Consider the following 17,665-nt stretch of genomic DNA (forward strand, 5'->3'; position numbering starts at 1 on the left):
AGTGGCAATGTCAGTCTTTGGTTTAGGGATCACTAAAATGCTGACTTTGTAATCACGCTGCACTGCTCTGCGAGTACCCTGTCAGCAGTTACCTGCGGAAACAAAATGTTCTGCATCATTACACTGCAAGGAAATGAAAAATCCCAACTTTCTGGGATATCACTGTCTGGTGAGCTGCGTTTGGTGAATGAAAGGAAAAATTAAAATGAGAGAGAGATGAAATGGCAACAGAGGGAGTTTTCTAACTTTTTTTAATGTAGGCAGATTTTCATTGATTTCACTTTCTGTGTTACTTAGCACAGTAGAAAAGCCAGAACAAATAAAAATAGTGAGGAAACTAAAGACTTGCAGGCCAAGAAAGGAGGGTGGCTTTTAAAAAAGCTCTTGAATGACTTGAATTGATTTTTGAAGATGTTTGATCTCTATTTTTAGATGTTTATATTCGGGAGCGTGTTCGGTTTCTGATGTTTTCATTACTGCTGCCTTTTTCTTTCCTCTCGCCTTCCTTTCTTTCTTTCATTTGAAGGCTGCAAAGTCTGTGATTTATAAAGCATGATCCTGTGACGTTTATTGCAGCACACTGAGCACTTCTGGTGAGACCCTCAGCAGGCTGCAGGATCAGGCCCACATTCATACACAGCACTTATGTGGAAGGGTATAGCCATGCACTTAAGTACTGCATAGAGACACACGAAAGCTGCAGAGCAGTGCTGTGATTTTGTGTGGTCCTTGCCAACTTTTCCTCGCAATTTAACATTTTTAGAAATTAACATGTAATTTAAAAATGAGCTATAAAATTTAAAAACATAATAGAACACAATGAAACCTGTTTTCAGAAACAACTCAAGGGACCTGCAAAAACCACTAGCACCAGTGACTTCTGCAGGTTTGATCTAAACTGTACTGGAGGCCTTGGGGATACTTTAAAATAAACGGTAACCTGGGAGAGCTGAAGGAGGTCCTTGTTGCAGATCCTAATGTCATCCAGAAGTGAAATGGAAAAGGAGAATGTCAAGTACAGTATTAAATGCACACAGCAGCATAACTGTAATTTGAAGGTTACACAGCTAAGATTGTATTTCTGCAGGAATTTTATTATTACGTGACCTGATTCGTCAACACTGAAATAGCATGGAATTGAGAGTTGAGGATTGCATTTAATTTGCTGTTCTGTTGGGTTTTTTCCTAAAAAAAGGTTAAAAGGAAACGGCTTTACTACAGGGACAGTGTCAGGTTTAATATACCAGATGTGATAGCCCAAACTTGAGAATTTTAAAGATCCTGCCCACTCCCTGCAAGTTAAGCTGTTTGTTCACTTGCTTCATTTCTTTCAGTTTGAACAGCAAAAATCAAATAAGCTATTTTTTCTTTCTAATTCCCTTTAGTTTCTCAGTTTCACAGTGTTTGAGCTACAAGTGGAACGGGTCAGGATTATTTCCTCATGACCCTGGAAAATGATGCTTCATCAAAACGGAATCTGTTTTTGTGGAAAGGTAGCAGTTTCAACCAGAAAGTGTCTCAGGTCGGGGAACGGAGGAGGAGAGTGCTGGGGGCGCTGGGACCATCGATGGCACTGGAGGCAGAGCACCTGCCAGCAGGAGAGCCTGCGCTCCTGGCAGTGCCGGCTTTTCTGAGCCATTTCTCTCCACTCCCTGCTTTTAATGGTCAGGTTTTTTGGGAAAAGGGAGCACTTGTTTTCTCACAGGTGCTGGGCGCAAACACTGCGCATCCTTGTTTTATCCATTTGTTTTGAGATGCAAATGGCTATGAATCTTTTGGGCCTTTTTTGTTGTTTTTTTTAAACTCAAAGTATTAAAGATTCTGGAGACTGGGCTGCGGTGTGGGTCAGCTGAGCTTCTAATTGCAGTGTATTTGTGGATACAATTTGGGTGTAATTGCTGGGGAGACCCCACAGGGCAGAGGAGGCGCATGTGCACCTCTGCTGCTTTTGCTTCTGTTGGTGTCACGGCAAATTTTCCACGTACTCCAGTAAAAACTGGCTCGAGACAGTTGTTTGGCTGCAGAGGATTTTCTTCAAGTCAGTTTGCTTCAGGGCAGCACGTCTCATGACTCCTGACAGCTTTATCATCGCAGAGAATGAGATGTTCTTGCATGAATGATTTGAAATGGAAAAGATGACAACATCTGACCAAAAAATCAGACAGACCAAAAAAATTCAGGGGATGAGCCATGTTTCCATGGCCGCAGGTTGCTGCTGCCCGTGCCGGTACAGCAACCCGCCTTAGTATCTCTGAGACCATTAAAATTTCCCTAATGCAAATATTCGCAGCAGCGGCCAAAAAAGCAGCAGACCCCTGCGCTTGCCCAAGACCTCTCTCAGACACAGCAGGAAAAATGTATGGTGCTGTCACCAATCGCTAACAACTATATATTTTAATACTCCTTTTTAGAGTTAGCCAATGCTCCAGGCCCTAGCGAGGGCTGTTCCCTGGCAAGCCTCAGGCCTCCATCACTTAGTGAAGGTGTGTGCTCAAAGAGAAAGAAATATTTATCCCCGTTTTCCCATTGTTCAAAACGTCTTCAAAATTATGCTTGGTCTTAAAACCTGGGGCCAGCCCAAATGTGCATGTTTCAGGAAATTATGTGCATGGAAAAGCACATGATCGTAAATCAGACTGTTTTCCCGTTTTAGCAGTAGACTGCATGGCTAGTAATGAATATAATAGGGAAATTACTAAGAAAATTAGCAGTTAATTTAAGGAGTATTTAAAGAGTGTGTGAAACTACAGCTTGGGAAAACTGATTTAGTGAAATGGATGTGATTGCTTCTCCTCTTCCACTGCCTGAGCAGGTTTTTCCCCAGTAGCCAAATTTCTGTGCAGATCTCTTACATCAGACATCAGGCTTCAAAGCTGCCTTGCAGCATGTCAGCTGGCCTGGCTTTTGCACCAATTCAGGGATCTTCAGCCTTGCAAACACCATCTGGCTGCAGCCACTGCCTCTGTGAGCGGCCGGTGCTTTGCAAAAGGCAGCACTACTCAAATGAGCAGGACAGATAACGGAGGTGAGGTGACAGGAGTGGAGCGGCAGAAAGCCCTGGGCGCCGCAGTTTGGTGGAGCGGCAGAAAGCCCTGGGCGCCGCAGTTTGGTGGAGCAGCAGAAAGCCCTGGGCGCCACAGTTTGGTGCAGCAGCCAGGGATGGAGCGGTGCAGCAGTGGGTAGGTGTCCTGTGGGTTGTCCCCATAGCCTGGCTAATGAACATGAAAAATATGGCACGATTTTAAACAAGAAAGGGGGAAAAGGAGGAACAAAACACAAGACTGTTTGCAAAGACCGAAACATGGAAGTGTGTGTTTATCAGCCCATCAGGACTGGCTTTGAAATCACACACTTTATATCACTGACTGGAAAACGCTTTTGAGTGCAAAGCCATGGCTGGAGGCAGATCACCCTGCTGCTGGGTTGCGTGAAAGACTTGCACAGGCTCCAACACCAAAATGTGCCCATTCTGCTCCGCGGGGCTCACCTGGGTCTCCAGCCAGCTCAGCCCTTGCACCGAGACATCTGTCTGTGGCACCTGCGTGGAGAAAAAACATTACAGGGACAAAAACCAGTGAGTTACTTTTACATGTGAAATCTATCATCTCCTTCATGAGGAACTGCTGTCTTTGGTGACACTTAATAACACACTCATCTGTGTGCAATACAGCAAGAGGTGACCAGGAAGGGACAGGGTGCAGGAAAGTCAGGCGCAGGCGGGGAGGAGGCGGTAGCAGGAGGGAGATGAGAGCTGGACTTTTCACATTCTGGGGCAGTAAATTTAAAGGCATGGTGAGCCCATAAAAATTTCACTTCTTTCTGGAAAAACATCTGAATTGAAACTTCATACCTGGCGTGGGGTTCCTGTGTGTCCCGGCCTCCTTCCGCTGCAGGGGAGAAATAATGCGACTTTGGGTAATGTCCTGGTAGATTCTGCTTGTAGTGCGGACTGTCCCCCACGCAGTGTTACAGTGCTGCTGTTCATGTTGCTGTAGTTAAGGCTGTATCTGTGTTTCCATTAGGACCCTTTTAATCCACAAATTTATGACCCAGCTGTAAAAATTCAATCCAGACTGAAACTTGGCACGGGCAGTGTTCGTTCTCCCATCTGTGGAAGGGATTTAAGCAGGTACATCCCAGTAATAACCATCCAAGCTAGGCTTGTAAATTTGCAGCATGATGACTGCTGAATAAAACTGTGAGCTTCTCAGTAGTCCCTTAGTTTGAAATTTTTTATGTCCTTGGTGAGTGTAGTGGAAAGCAGCTTGTTTGTATTCAATCAATAAAGATAATGTTTTGGGTTTTTCTGCATTTGCATTCATGCACAGAACATACATTTTCCTTACCATGGCAGTATTTTGATGTGGTGGCAAACACGTGAAACTCTGCAGGGTCTTTCTCCAAAGCGGGGTTTGATCACTCCCAGGTAGCATCAGAAATTGTATTCACACTGATGCAAACAGTAGAACTTACCTATTGATTGTAACAGACAAAAAAAAGGAAATAAAAAGACCAGATTGTTTTCTTTTGAATGGGATTTTTGATTGGATTCTTCTTAAAATACCTTCGAAACTGATTCAGTAATGAACTGCAAAAATAGCTTTATTCACCATCACTTCTTCCCACTTTAATTTTATTTTCTAAAAAGCTACACTGAATGTGTCTAACCAGATAGACTAGTAATCTTATCTGATCCAGTAAATCCTATTTCCCTTTGCAGGTTTGTGGTTTTTGAAAGTAATTGTGTAACTTAAAAAACCTCCTTTATGTGTTTAACTGAAATTTTTTAGGTCATTTGTCCATAATGCGAATACCAGAAACATAATGATGAAAGCAGTTTAGTGAGACCAGACTTCTGATCTTCCATGTGTATTCACAGAGAAGCTTTGTGGGGGGAGCTGGCTCAATTTGAGCAGTGGATTGAAGGAGGAACCTGGAATCTCTATGTGGACTGATGTTTGGCTGTGAATGACTTTATATCTGACCATTCAGAAAACTCCTTAATTGTATTGGGAAAATGTGGGGATCCAATGGTTATTGTTTGTGTACGAGACTTTTGCCATCCTGATGGAACAAGGGGAGTGCTCATAAAAACACCTGGTCTGGAAAAATGTCCCTTCATCTGTAAAGTTCAGTTTCTAATTTCTAATTGTCAGGAAAGAGAGGAGCAGAGTTGAGTCTGTTTTATTTAATCCACTTCACTCCAAACTTAAAAATTTGAGTATGAGATACAATGGGTAGATGTGGAAATTATCAGTAATACTAAAGACCATTTGAGGTCTTTTATGCTTTGTGGCATTAAATTGGCATCAGATAGCCACGTAAAATTTGTGAGAGGAGAAATATGTCCTAACAGTCCAAGCACGCAGAAGGCTTGTATAATATAAGTGAGTTTTATGTGAGCTACAAAAAAAGAAGCAAGAGTTTAAAGCAGCAAAGTAAACTGGAGAAGTAAACCGCATTGTAGAAAATCTGGAAAAAGTAAAAACAATTCAAACAGAAAGAGATCAGATAAACAGCTAGAGCTGGAGCAGCTGAAAAGAAACACACAAAAATAGGTAAAGCGAAATTCCAACAAGCCATGAAATGTGTTTTCCTTAATTTTTCACGGTGGCCTTGAAACCTGATGTTGGAGACTCTATCTCTGTTCTTTCACTGACGGCCAGAAGCTGAGGTTACGATGATCAGATCATTTGGTATGGCACTGACATTTCAAGTTAAAAGGGATTGCCAAGACTCTCAGTTATGACACTAAAATATACTGCTATTTCTAGGGCCAATTTTCAGTCCCTCCCTCATGCCTCCACATTGATTTAGGCAACAGATGCATGAAAAGCAAAGCAACACTCAAAATAATCCCTTTGCTGAAGCTGGGGAAGGCTGGCTAGTGGGCTGTAGCCAAAATTCCTTAAATGTTACAATGTTTTACATTTCTAAATGTAAAAACTTTCTTTCCAATGCGAGGTACCAGCCAAATGTCTTAGTTACGGTATCTCAGAGTAAAAACTGGCATATGGCCTTGTGGTCATTTGTGGGTATTGACAGATTTACACCACCGAAGATCAAGTTAAATGTTGTCGGTTTCTCCATCTCCCCTTTACTTTGTCAAGCTTTTTTTTTCTCTCAGTTACTATTTGTCAACTTAAATTCAGTTTGCTGGAAAAATGAAGGCTCTTCACGACCTGGCTCTTCAGAAGCGAATTGCCTCAAATTCTTTCTGCTAGCCAAGGTATTTTGTAATGCATTGCAAAACAGCAGCAGGATTGCTCTGCTTGCACTAGATGTACTTTGTGGGCTAGACACTGTGGGCAGTTTTAATGAGATCTTGGTGTGCTGGAGAATTTCTCTCAGCCGTTGACTTCAGGGAGACTTTCATCCCAGGTCCTTGCTCTTCTAAGTGCTCTTCTTACCCCAAGGAGCAGGGTCTGGCTTTGCCCCCTTGTGGGCCAAGCCATGGGGAGTCTGGAGCAGTGGCTGCTTGGGGGACAGGTCCTGAAGCTGGTGTGCAGATTGCACAGTCTGCTCCCCACTCTTTGTGGCAGCTTTGCACAGGCAGAGCAGCCCCAAGGTGAGGTGGTGGGTTGCCCTTTACACGAGCACACTGAAATTAACTGTCCTACTTTTCTTCCTCTCATATTGTTTACCTGATGTAGCAGTTGGTTATTGCATTGTTATGGGCTTCCTGATTACTGAATCTTGGTCGTACTGGATGTTTAAAGACACTTTTTGAAGTGGGGAGAATCTCCAAAAAAGCTGTCCTGCCCTGGCCAGCTCCAGAGACTGTAGTGGTGTTTGTAAACTGTACAGTCTTTCATACATATATATATATACACACACACACACACATATACATGTACACATATGTCCTCAGCATTCTATTACGATGTTGATGTCTATGGAATTCGAGCCTGCTGCCTGGCAGTTTTGCTGGACTTACTCCTTCAGCTTAGAGCTGTGCAGTAGTTCACCACGGCAGTGAATTTTGTAAAGACTGAGGAAAAGAGACTCTCAGTGGTGTTATCCACAAATGATATCTCCCTCTCAAATCCTGTACCTCACTGAAGTGCTCACTCCAGCTTGCCCAGCAAAGCCCAAAATCCTATTAATGGAGGACGAGGCTGACCTGCAGGTATTGATCTCACTGATCCTTTGTTTTATGCAAAGGTCTTTTTGCTGGGTAAACCAAAGTAAAGAAATGCTTGTTTAAACATTTTAAATGTAAAAAAATGGCAGGTGTCTTTATAAGCCTGTTTTCCTTTTAGTACTGTCTTCCAGCATTTCTGCTGCTGTTTTTACTCCTCATTTAATGAGACTGTGAGTGATAATTTGTCCTGGCTACAAGTGCACATAAACACTAATTTGTGTTTGTTACATTTGTTGTGGATCTATAGAGAGAAAAGGTCATCAATATTTCTCAGTCCTCTGTACCTCACATCCCTGATTCTCTGCGATGTTAATTCAAAAGGGGCTAATAATGACATCTAATGTCGGACTCAAAGTGCCTTCAGCTTCATCTGATAGTCGATGGGTAGGCACTTGGATGTTTTAAAACCAAACCTTTGGAAATGCTTGATGTTGGACAAAGCAAAAATCCAGTGTGCCAAGATCTGGTCTGTTTTTTGAGTGTTTTGGCCCCAAAGCATGCTACATGGTTTGACACACAATGTTCATGTGTTTGTAAAACTTTCCAAACTTCATTTGGTGAACTCCAGCTGCTTTCAGTGGGATCTTTGCTCGCAGATCAAAGACTGTGACCCTCAGAGAATGTAAGTGCTCATACTTGGGTACTGCTCTTCCTTCATTCCTTTCACAAAATAGGAAAAATAAAGGCTTTATTCAGCCCCACGGTACTGCTGTACTTGCTGAGGTTTGAGAAGATATGTCATCTCTCTCCGGGTGTCGTGGCTGCTCGGAGACATCCCTTCCCTGCCCAGAGCAGTGGCAACACCCAGCCCCATATGAGCCCACCAAAACTCTGTCCTGCCATATGGCCACGTCCTCCTTCTGGCCCATCCCAACAGCCTCCAGGCAGCAGCTCCACGCTCCCCCTGGACCAAAAATCCTTTAATGGGGAGTGTGGGACATGGCTCTGCTTGGGCAAACTTGGCTTGAGTGGCTGGTCCCTGCTAACCCTCACCCACAGAGAGGCTGCGTCCCACCATGCAACACCTCCTGCGTGCGAAAAACCAGCCTGTGGCCTTGGCTGGAAGCAGGAGATCTCAGCAAAAAGCCAGGTCTGGGTGAGCTGGGTGAAGGGCAGCAGAGGAGGGCTGGAGCAAGGGGTCTGAAGGGGGTAGTGGGGAGAGATGGGTTTGCGCTGCCCCTCGGAGCGTGAGGGACGTGCGTGCCGTGGGTTATCCAGTAACAGGGCTCACCTTCGCCCTGGCTGAGCTCTGCTCCAGCCAAGGATTTTGCTCCCTCGACCCCTCATATCTTTAGAGCTGGATTATGAGTTTAGGAAAGTCAAATGCCCTGAGATCACAGATATAGGGTAACTGTTTGTAGAGGAGAGGAGGAGGGAGAAAATCAACAAATTTATGCACTATATTGTATGTCATCTATACGTGACACTCTGAGACCTTCAAATGCTTAAACTAAAGAGCAAAATATAATTTAGTTAGTAAAAATATACCTTAGTTATAATAAAATGATAATAGTGGAACTTGGCAACAGAGCAGCTAATAAATACTACACTTTTGAAATGTGCCTGGGATCCAAGTACATACTCTTTTACTGTGTAGTTAAAGCATGTGGCAGGACATGCTAGACCAAGATTTTCTTTTTGTCTTTCCAGTGGAAAACTAAAGTTCTTTGTTTAAGTGAAGCCCGTTGGGAATTTTTCTTAAGTAAAACAAGGAGCTAAAGAATTCCATTCCCTTTTGCCAACTTTTTTCTTCCTCCAAGCCAAATTATCGATTAATGGGGCATTAAATGTCAAATACTGCCTAGTTATATTCATACCCTTTTTAATTTAGGCTCCTTCAACACTTTCTTATTGATGCTTTAAACACAGCTGAATTAAAAGATGAGATACCTTTTCGGGAAAATGCTACCTATTCTAAAACTTTTTTGCCTTATAAAAATAAAGGTCCGTAATATGAAAGTCATTAAAAGTGCATACTTAACCCTAGTTTGGATTTTTTGAAAGAAAAATCCTATCTATATTCCTTTAAGATCTTCTTCCTGAGCTTCCTTCTTTGCCTTCTTCATTAGCTGTCTCCATTTTGGTACCCTATAGTTTTGCCAGCAGAGCAGCCAAGTGAATGCTTGACCATATTTTTGTCTGGCTCTGGTGAAACTGTGATCTGACAATAGAATACTTTTCTCTGGGCTTTCCTTCTTTCCCTGGGGAACCATACTTCAAGGGCAACCTGCTTGTCCAGCATATGAACATGTGGAAAATCCACTGCTATGCACTAATGATTTTCAGATGGGCAATTGTTGATGAAAACCATCCCAACATCAGCAGCTTCTCCATTGTAGCACCTAACTGCTTTGGGATTGCATTGCTTGGAGCTGATCTGGAATAAACCCTTTGCATGTATGTATAAGGTGGTGACATGAACTGCATCACACATGTAGTAACAAAATATAGGAGAAGAGGAGGTAAAAGTTGCTGTTGTGGTTCTTTTTTGGCCATTGCAACATGCATCAAAATCTGACACTTATTTTAGCTTGAAAACATAAATGTAGGAAAAAGTCAAGCTACGCCAAAGATCCACGACAGCAGGGCAGAAGCACCCTAAATACTGTCCACAAATTAATCGCTTTCAAACTTTTGTTTTAAATATTTACAAGGAAACTTGTCACATGCCAGGAGACAGAAAAAGGAGTTTTAAATTTTAAATAATTTCTGTTATTGTTCTTCTCAGAACGGCATTCTTTTTAAACAACTTTCACTTTTAATCTGTAATTAAAGCCAAAGTTTTCATTTTCAAAGCTTGTCCTTGGACTGAAATAACATGGAACATTTTTAAACATTGATCAAGCTGCTGTAGATGCATTTTATTTAAACCACAGAGCCTGCAGTTGGATTCCTCGCTTTGCCAGATCGGCTACAAACTGTAAGTGTGGCAGTAATGACTGCGGAGCCCTGGATGCTGCACTACCAGCAAGGAGGGTTGTTTTTCTGGAGTCATTCCTCCCTTTGGGCCCTATTCATGAATGACTTAATCTCTGTGTATGATCAAATGTCATGCAAGTTACTGTGCAAAGAAAAATCAAGGAATGCTTCTCATCCCTGCATGCCTTACGTGGAACTGCTGTGCCTGCCCAGCAAGCAGTTGGAGAGCGGTGAGGGCAGCAAAAACACACACACAAATTGACCAGAAGCAATATAAAAAGAGGGAGACAAAGCAAACAGAGAAAACTTTGAAAGATTGGATGTGCACGTTGGATTTGGCTGTGCATAGACAGCTCCAGCTTGCCTGGGCTGCACCAGCTGGAAGGGGGGAACTGGGCTTTCGACCGGGGGACGATACAGGGGGGATACATTCACCATAAAAAACAAAAGTGTTCCCTACTATTTCCTCTGGAGCACTGGCCATAAAGGTGGTTTCTAGTGCATGTTTCTGTTAGCTTTTTTGTCTTGGAAAGAAAACATTTACTGTTAATGGGCAGATCTCAAGAAGTTCGGGGATCAGTGGTGCTTAGTCTTTTTATCCTCTTGACCTAATTGCTTGTGTGGTGCAATTCTGTCCTTTCAGAGCATGTTAAACCACTTTCACTTGAAACCAAGACAGAGACTTTAATTAGTTGTGATATTAATTACATGATGTGTACCATACAAGGAACTCTTCTTACTATGTTTTGGTATTTTCTTAGAGATCCAGCAGAATACAGGGGATGAAGTGTTGCATAACTGTCTCTGTATTTATACAGACCTCTTCCGTGGTCTTTTAAGTTTCAACAAAGTTTTCACTTATGTTAAGTGCCATTCTCAGTTAAGAGTGAAGAAAGGACTTACAATATCTGAGTTGTTTTTCACATCACCAACATCCCGCGGCCACTGCAAGAAATTCTGTCTCTCCATGCCCTGGTGTGGGGACAGATTGCTATAGCAGGGCTCTCACATAGAACAATGACTGGTAGCAAATGTGGAGTAACTTGACTCAGGTGCTGAACTCTTCCAGCTGTCAATGGAAGCTACACTTGTTTGTCCAGGGCAGTGACTGGAATAGTCATTTAGCTCTTTTTGAGATACTTTCCATCCCTTTAGTATGGACAATGGACTTAAAAGATGTACCTCGCTTTTCAGGTAGGTTATGGCTGGAGTATCATTTTAGCTCTAGGAGGCAAAAGATAGACGAAAAGGATGGGAGTGAATGGAAAAAGGAAAACTCACAGCCAGGAAATAAATACAAGTGGGAAAATAAAGAACAGAAACTTTTGGAAGGTTTTAAAGAGCGGAGAGTGCTGAGAGAGGACAAGAAAAGGGGAATGCAGAAATAGGACAAGAATTAAAAGGAAGAGGAAGGGAGAGAGCAATGCAGTGGAAGGAAGAAGAAAGAAAAGAGATCAAAGGGATGAAGGAAAGAAGAGAAAATACTGGGGAAGCAGATGTGATGGAAATACTGGTAGGAACCTGGAGTGTAACTGGGAAGGGCTCTAGAATAAATGAGGGAAGCATAGGAGATATTAGCATTTTTCACAATTCAAAATGAGAAATTTGACATTTCTTGCTTTCAAAGTGTTTGACAAACAAGGGTAGATACCATTCAAGATGTATATTTTACTACTCTTCTTGGAAGGCAACTTTGAGTCTGATTACTATGTCTTGGCATTTTTTTCCGTCTTACACAGGGTAAGAGCAAATACAGAAATTCCAGAAAAGGGCATGACCTTGCTTAGAATACAAAGCAAATTAATCCAAACTGTTGCTCAGAACTCGAGGAAAAAACAGAACTTAGTCTAGGACTGGGAAATACTCTAGTTCTGGTGGTAGTGGGGGGTGTCTGTTTGTGTAGGGTGTGTGGTTATTAATTTCTCAGTTTCTTGGTCCCTGACTAAGCTGGACACAAAAGTATAGAAGTGTTTTCATACTTTGGCTTAATCATACCCAACCCAGACTCTGGCAAATCCCACCAAGACCTGGTTTGAAAACTGTAACTAGTTTTCAGGCTGCTGTAAGACAGTTTGGCCAAAAGTGGAGGCTTCTCTGACCCAGTGTTCCTGAAAGTTTAAACTTCTCCCAGGTGTACTCCTTTCTGTAAATTTTGCAGATCAGATCTCCTGCTTGAAAATTTTTCAAGTCATCATCTGTATGTTGCAGGCAGAAAAATCTTATTAACCTGTTGCATAGTTGGCTGAGGGCAACAAGTTTGTCCTCCTCTGACATGAGCATTGGTCAGTAGCACAGAAAGGACATTACCCAGGATGGACTGATAGTCTGATCCTGCATGGCAAATCATGCATTCCTATATAGTTCATGATATATATGAACCTAAAATATGTCATGCCAGATCAGATTATACATATAATTTTCAAGTTCAACAAAAGGTTTTGTTTCTTTTTCCCCCAACATTTTTTAAAGAAACAGAATTTCTCTGAATTAAAAACATAATTGGTGATGACGAGTGGGTGGTTCTGTTTACCCTGCCACATTATATAGTACCACTTTTACTCCTTGTTTGGATAGCAGTCACAAGACCCAGATATCAAGCTGTGAAAGTATTTTTCTTGCAGCAGCTTTTCTTATTTTGGCAGGCAGTGGCTTTGGAGATGCCTCGAATTTTGTCGTGTGATTGGACTGCTGATGAGGTTTCTGTGCTGCCTCATTTTCCTGGATTCCATCTGAATTAACTCTTCTTTAGGTCGCCATCGTTAGCACACTTCTGAATGAGCGGGGTTTTGTATCATGGTGTAATGAGCTCCTAATACTTAGTCTCCGTAAGAAAACAGCCCGTAAAAAAGGAATTTCCTACATTTGTTCCACGTGACAAAAATCTGGTTTTTGTGCCTCCAGCTGTCCACATCGAAAACACATTCCTTCTTCACAGTAATATTCCTTCCTGAAGCAAGGGGAAATTAGGGGAAATGACTAGTATATAATCGCTCCATCTAAAAACATCCAGCTTAGTCTTGTAAACACATAAACTAGTTCTTTGTAAACAAATGTCTTAATTTTCTTTAAACTGAATATTTAGATGTCAAAGATAGAGAAGTTGGAAATGTCAAACACATATGGTTCCTATTGCATCAGAGACTTTCTTAATTTTGGTATTCTAATTGAAAAGACATTTTTGAAAGCATGCTAACTTTACAGAAACTAATCTATCTGACCTTCTGTCTGGTCTAGGTTTTATTTTTCCATCCATCACCATACTCTGGAAACTTCTTCCACTTCAAATGTGCCGCAGTAACAATATCCCTCATGCACTTTGATTTGCCCTCGATACTTCCAGTGCTTGACATGGAAGTGCTGGTTGGGGTAGTTGTTGTTGGGGAGCTGACAGGGGCTTAAAGGGGAGAGAATTAGGAGGAGGAAAGGAATGCGAGTAGGTACTATAATTTATTCTGTAGTTTTTACCTTATTCCTGGATAATTTATAACACACAATGCCTTAGGCTAAGTAATATCTTTAAATGGACAAAATTTCTATCCATGTCAGAGAAATACTGCATGTCTGCTTTAAAATATAAGCTATTTTATAAATGTCATGGAACAATTACCTGCCTCGGATGAGGCAAAATTTCAATTTGGCATTCAATATATATTCATTTTTCCTCCTACAAATAATAGTCAGAAAACTATTAAGTTTACATCTGAAATAGGTACATTTGAAATAGAAAACACATTTGTATTTCAGGCACTGCCGTTAGGTTTTCTGCTATTGTGGGCTTTAACTGCAGGTGCGTGCTCGGCAGAGAGCTGGGCAGGTTGTGGTGGGGCGGGATGCCTTTGGAGCCGAGTCAGAGCCCCCCCTCCAGCAGCACCTGAGCCCTTTGCACGCAGGTGCTGGGCTCGGGCTTGCTGCAGTGAGTGAACCAGATGTGCCGCCAGCTTCGGTCTGAATTCTGTGTAAATCCACCTTTCCCAGCCATACAGAATATTTAACAATAAATTGCCTTTTTAAAACCCACTAACGTGTACAATATAAAGTCCACAAAGGTCATAGAGGTCAATTTATTTATTAAATGGAAATACTTGGGCCCAGAACCGTTATGAATCATTTTGGTGTTTTAAGTTCAGGATGCAGAGTAAATTATTCCAAAAATAATGGTAGCCAAATGTCATTCTCTCCAAACGTTTGTGTAATATCTATTTATCTGTGGGCAGATGACTGCTATGTATAATCAGACGCAGACTTTTGTCAAATTGAGACTAAGTAAACACAGCTGAACACAAGCAAGTTGGACTACAACTTTTCTGAGTTTTGTCAGTGCTGTTATGACCTTGAAAAATGAGCATTGCTTCAGAGCAATCTGCTTTCAATACAGGAGAATTTTTAGTGTTTCAAATTAACAAGTGTTGATTGGAAATTTGTTCTGTTTAATTTTAATTTTTTTTTGTCCAAATTAATGAAAAGTGTGTATTTGCCAAAAGGAGGGCATCCTTTCTGCTGCTTAGAAAATAGGAATGTTTTGTAAAGGAACATCCTCCATGTATCTATTAACAACAGTCAAAGTGCTGTAAACTCATCTGAAGCTTCATTATATAATCAGAGAAAATTTTACTTCCTTGAAATATAAATGCCTTTTTTTTTTTTTTTTTAAATGTGCTGTGCAAGTAAACATAGCATTTAGGCAGTAGATCAGTAGATTTCATACTACTACATATCCAGATACTGTTTTCATCATTCTTGAAAAAGTAATACTTCCATTTATAAATTTTGCCCATTTTTCTAAAACTTAAGTGTCCTACTAAACATTTTCTACAAATCCTGTTTTTTCTCTGAGACATGAAAATAAACAAGTCTGATTTTATTGACAAACAGGAGTATGATTGAAACCTCAGTTTTAATACATAGATTTTCTGCTTTCACATTACCAATCATTTGAACGAAAAACATTTTGCTTTCTTGATTTTAAAGATTGCCACAGCATTTGGAGTCTTGAGGAGGCTTTGGACAGAATTCAAATAGAAGTCTTGCTCAAAAATTTGTCTTTCAGTAATTACAGAGAGTCTCATCCATGGCCAATATCTCTATTTCAAGGCACTTCTTTTGAAGGGATAATTTTTTCATTTTAAGTGCTGTACGCAAACCAGCTCACGCACTGAATTCAGGGGCAGGACACGTGCACAGTTTTGTGGCCAGGGGAAACTTTCTCAAAGTCCTTGTGCCCTGTACCCACAAGTCATACTTCCCAATCTGCCTTTTTTTTGGGTAGCAATTAACATTTTCGAGTTTCTAACAAATTCTTACAGCAACAGGAGTTCAATGGCAGCAGCCAAGCATACACAGCACCTTGAACTTGATGAGTTGCTACAGCATGGCTTTGACTTTGCAAGCCAAGCACCATCCCAGCAGGTAGCCTTGGAAGTTTTTTGAAAGAACTGCAGCAGAAATGTCTTCTTGCTTCAGTTTTCTTTTCCTCTATCATAGTAGCAAAAGTAAAATGAGGATGCAGTTGGAAATGGGGAGGAGGTGAAAGAGGAATGTGATAGAAAAGAGGATGGCGTGACTAAGAAGCTATTTTAATTGAGAATTGCGAACAGTGGATATGCCTATACATTCCTATACATTCCTATACTTTGTTCTCTGTACCACAATGCAGATTTCAGGAACAAAGTAGAAGCTGCTGCTCCCAGATGTGGCTGAACGATGCAGCTTCTTAACATTAACCAAAATAATCTGGAAAAGGTCTTGATGCCAGGATTTTCACACCTTGTTGTTTCCTCTGGGCAGCCCCTCCTTGGGGAATAAGGGTACAGACACTCAGAGTGTCAGTGTCCTGGATCTTATTCTGGGATTTCTACTTCACCATAAAGGCTAATAAGTCTTGTTAAAAATGAAAATAAAACCAGAAAGTGCCGGGTGCCATCTAAGCCCATGGAGTTGGCCTCAAGGTGTTTGGAGAGTGCGCAGCAGGTACTAATTGCAAAGCTTAGGACCATCGGGCAAGACTTGCCTTGAGTTACAACAGCTTGCGGCACCCGGCTGTGTTTGAGTTGCGAGAGAACCGGGAGAGCCTTGCTGCAGACGGGGCTGTGGGTGGTCAACAGCCCTCAGGGTGTGCTGAGCATCCCTCAAGATGCTCCTCGCTGAGATGGTAGTTGCCTGGGAAGTACTGTCAGGAGAGTATTTTAAAAATACATGCATCCCCTTGAGTTGGGGCTGGGGTTGGTGGTGTGTGCCCGTGCTAGCCCAGCCCTGCCCTGTGGGTGAGCCGTGCTCAGCAGTGCTCCGAAGGGCTGGTTTTGCCGACCCCTTGCTAGTTTGTTCGTCTGAAGTAAAACAGTGGCAAACAACCGGGTAGAGTGTGTGAGTGCTTTGTGCACCCTGGTGAATCTATACCCTCAAATACAGCGTTTGCTGGTGGTGCATGGTCTGTTTACCCACTGTTGCAGGAGAAGGTTGCTGAGTAAAGCAGATGTTGTCCACACATGGGATTTGCTGTGTCTGCTTTGCAGACCCTTTGCAGGTCCCCATAAACTTCACAAACTGTGGCGTATAGGCTATTGCTCTATGGGAAAGCTTTGGCTCACAGGCAAAAGTAAAAACTCTTGCAAGATGAAAGAAAAAGCCTTTATTGTTTTAAAAGTGGAAACAGAAGTGCCACTAATAATAGCAGCAAGTTAATTAGAGAACATGCACCATTACAGTTCACAGAGCTTAAAACCTTTGTGTAGTAGCTGTCTGGCTTGTGTTGCTGCTCAGAGTCCTCATCCTTCGTCCAAAGGCTCAAAGTCTAGAGTTGGGCTGTGTTGGAGGGATCAAAGCATCTCAGTTTTTTTCACCATAGGTATTCTGTAAAAAACATGAATGTTATTTATGTGTGGAACCATGGCTTCCTGTCTCATTGCTTTTCTCTATAGAAGTGGAAATTCAGGATCTTAATTCTTAAAAGGGACGTGAGGATGCAAGGCTATCTATACAAATACATGATTGTTGCAGATGCTGCTTATCCTTAGGAAGGCACCTAAGCAGGCCAGGGAAGACACATAAGCAAATTAAAGAAGTGTGAGTTACTCTGATATGAAGTTAATTTGCTTCCTCCTTAAGTAAAAAGTCCACAGTGATTTCCAACTGCATCTGTGTGAGGAATCGCATTCTATGAATGCAGATATTTTCTGTATTTTTATGCATATATATGTCCCCTCTGATTGCAAACCCTGCTGAGTGAAGTGTTTTGGTTTTTTTTTTTATTTATGGCAACAGGAGGGAAGACTGGTTATTTATACATGCTGATAAAGCTTCTGAGTTGTTTTTGATCTACAGATCTTTCAAATTATTCAAATTTCATATTTTTTAAAGTATGTCAGTTGGTTTAACCATAAATACCATATGGCTTTACCATAAATATGTATGTGTGTTTTAAGTCTGCTATAGCAAACTGTTGCAGGAGAGTATTCCCTAATAGAAATCTCCTGACTTCCAGGAAAACATGTACGAGCTAATGTAAAAAAAAAATGTAGTAAATATGAAATAATCGCCTTCTGCACCTACCTTACAGATTTTTGAAGCACCCTATCTCTGCGCCAACCTGACATTTTTAAACAAACA

The 17,665-nt window shown here is 41.6% G+C and overlaps 1 protein-coding gene across 2 annotated transcripts in view; it reads left to right on the forward strand.

The window, feature by feature from the left end:
• MKX (mohawk homeobox) overlaps nt 1-17,665 on the forward strand; it is a 46,892-nt gene that overhangs the window by 14,905 nt on the left and 14,322 nt on the right. The window lies entirely within an intron of this gene.

This window comes from Caloenas nicobarica, chromosome 2, assembly GCF_036013445.1.
Source record: "Caloenas nicobarica isolate bCalNic1 chromosome 2, bCalNic1.hap1, whole genome shotgun sequence".
In the NCBI taxonomy this organism is placed as follows: Eukaryota; Metazoa; Chordata; class Aves; order Columbiformes; family Columbidae; genus Caloenas; species Caloenas nicobarica.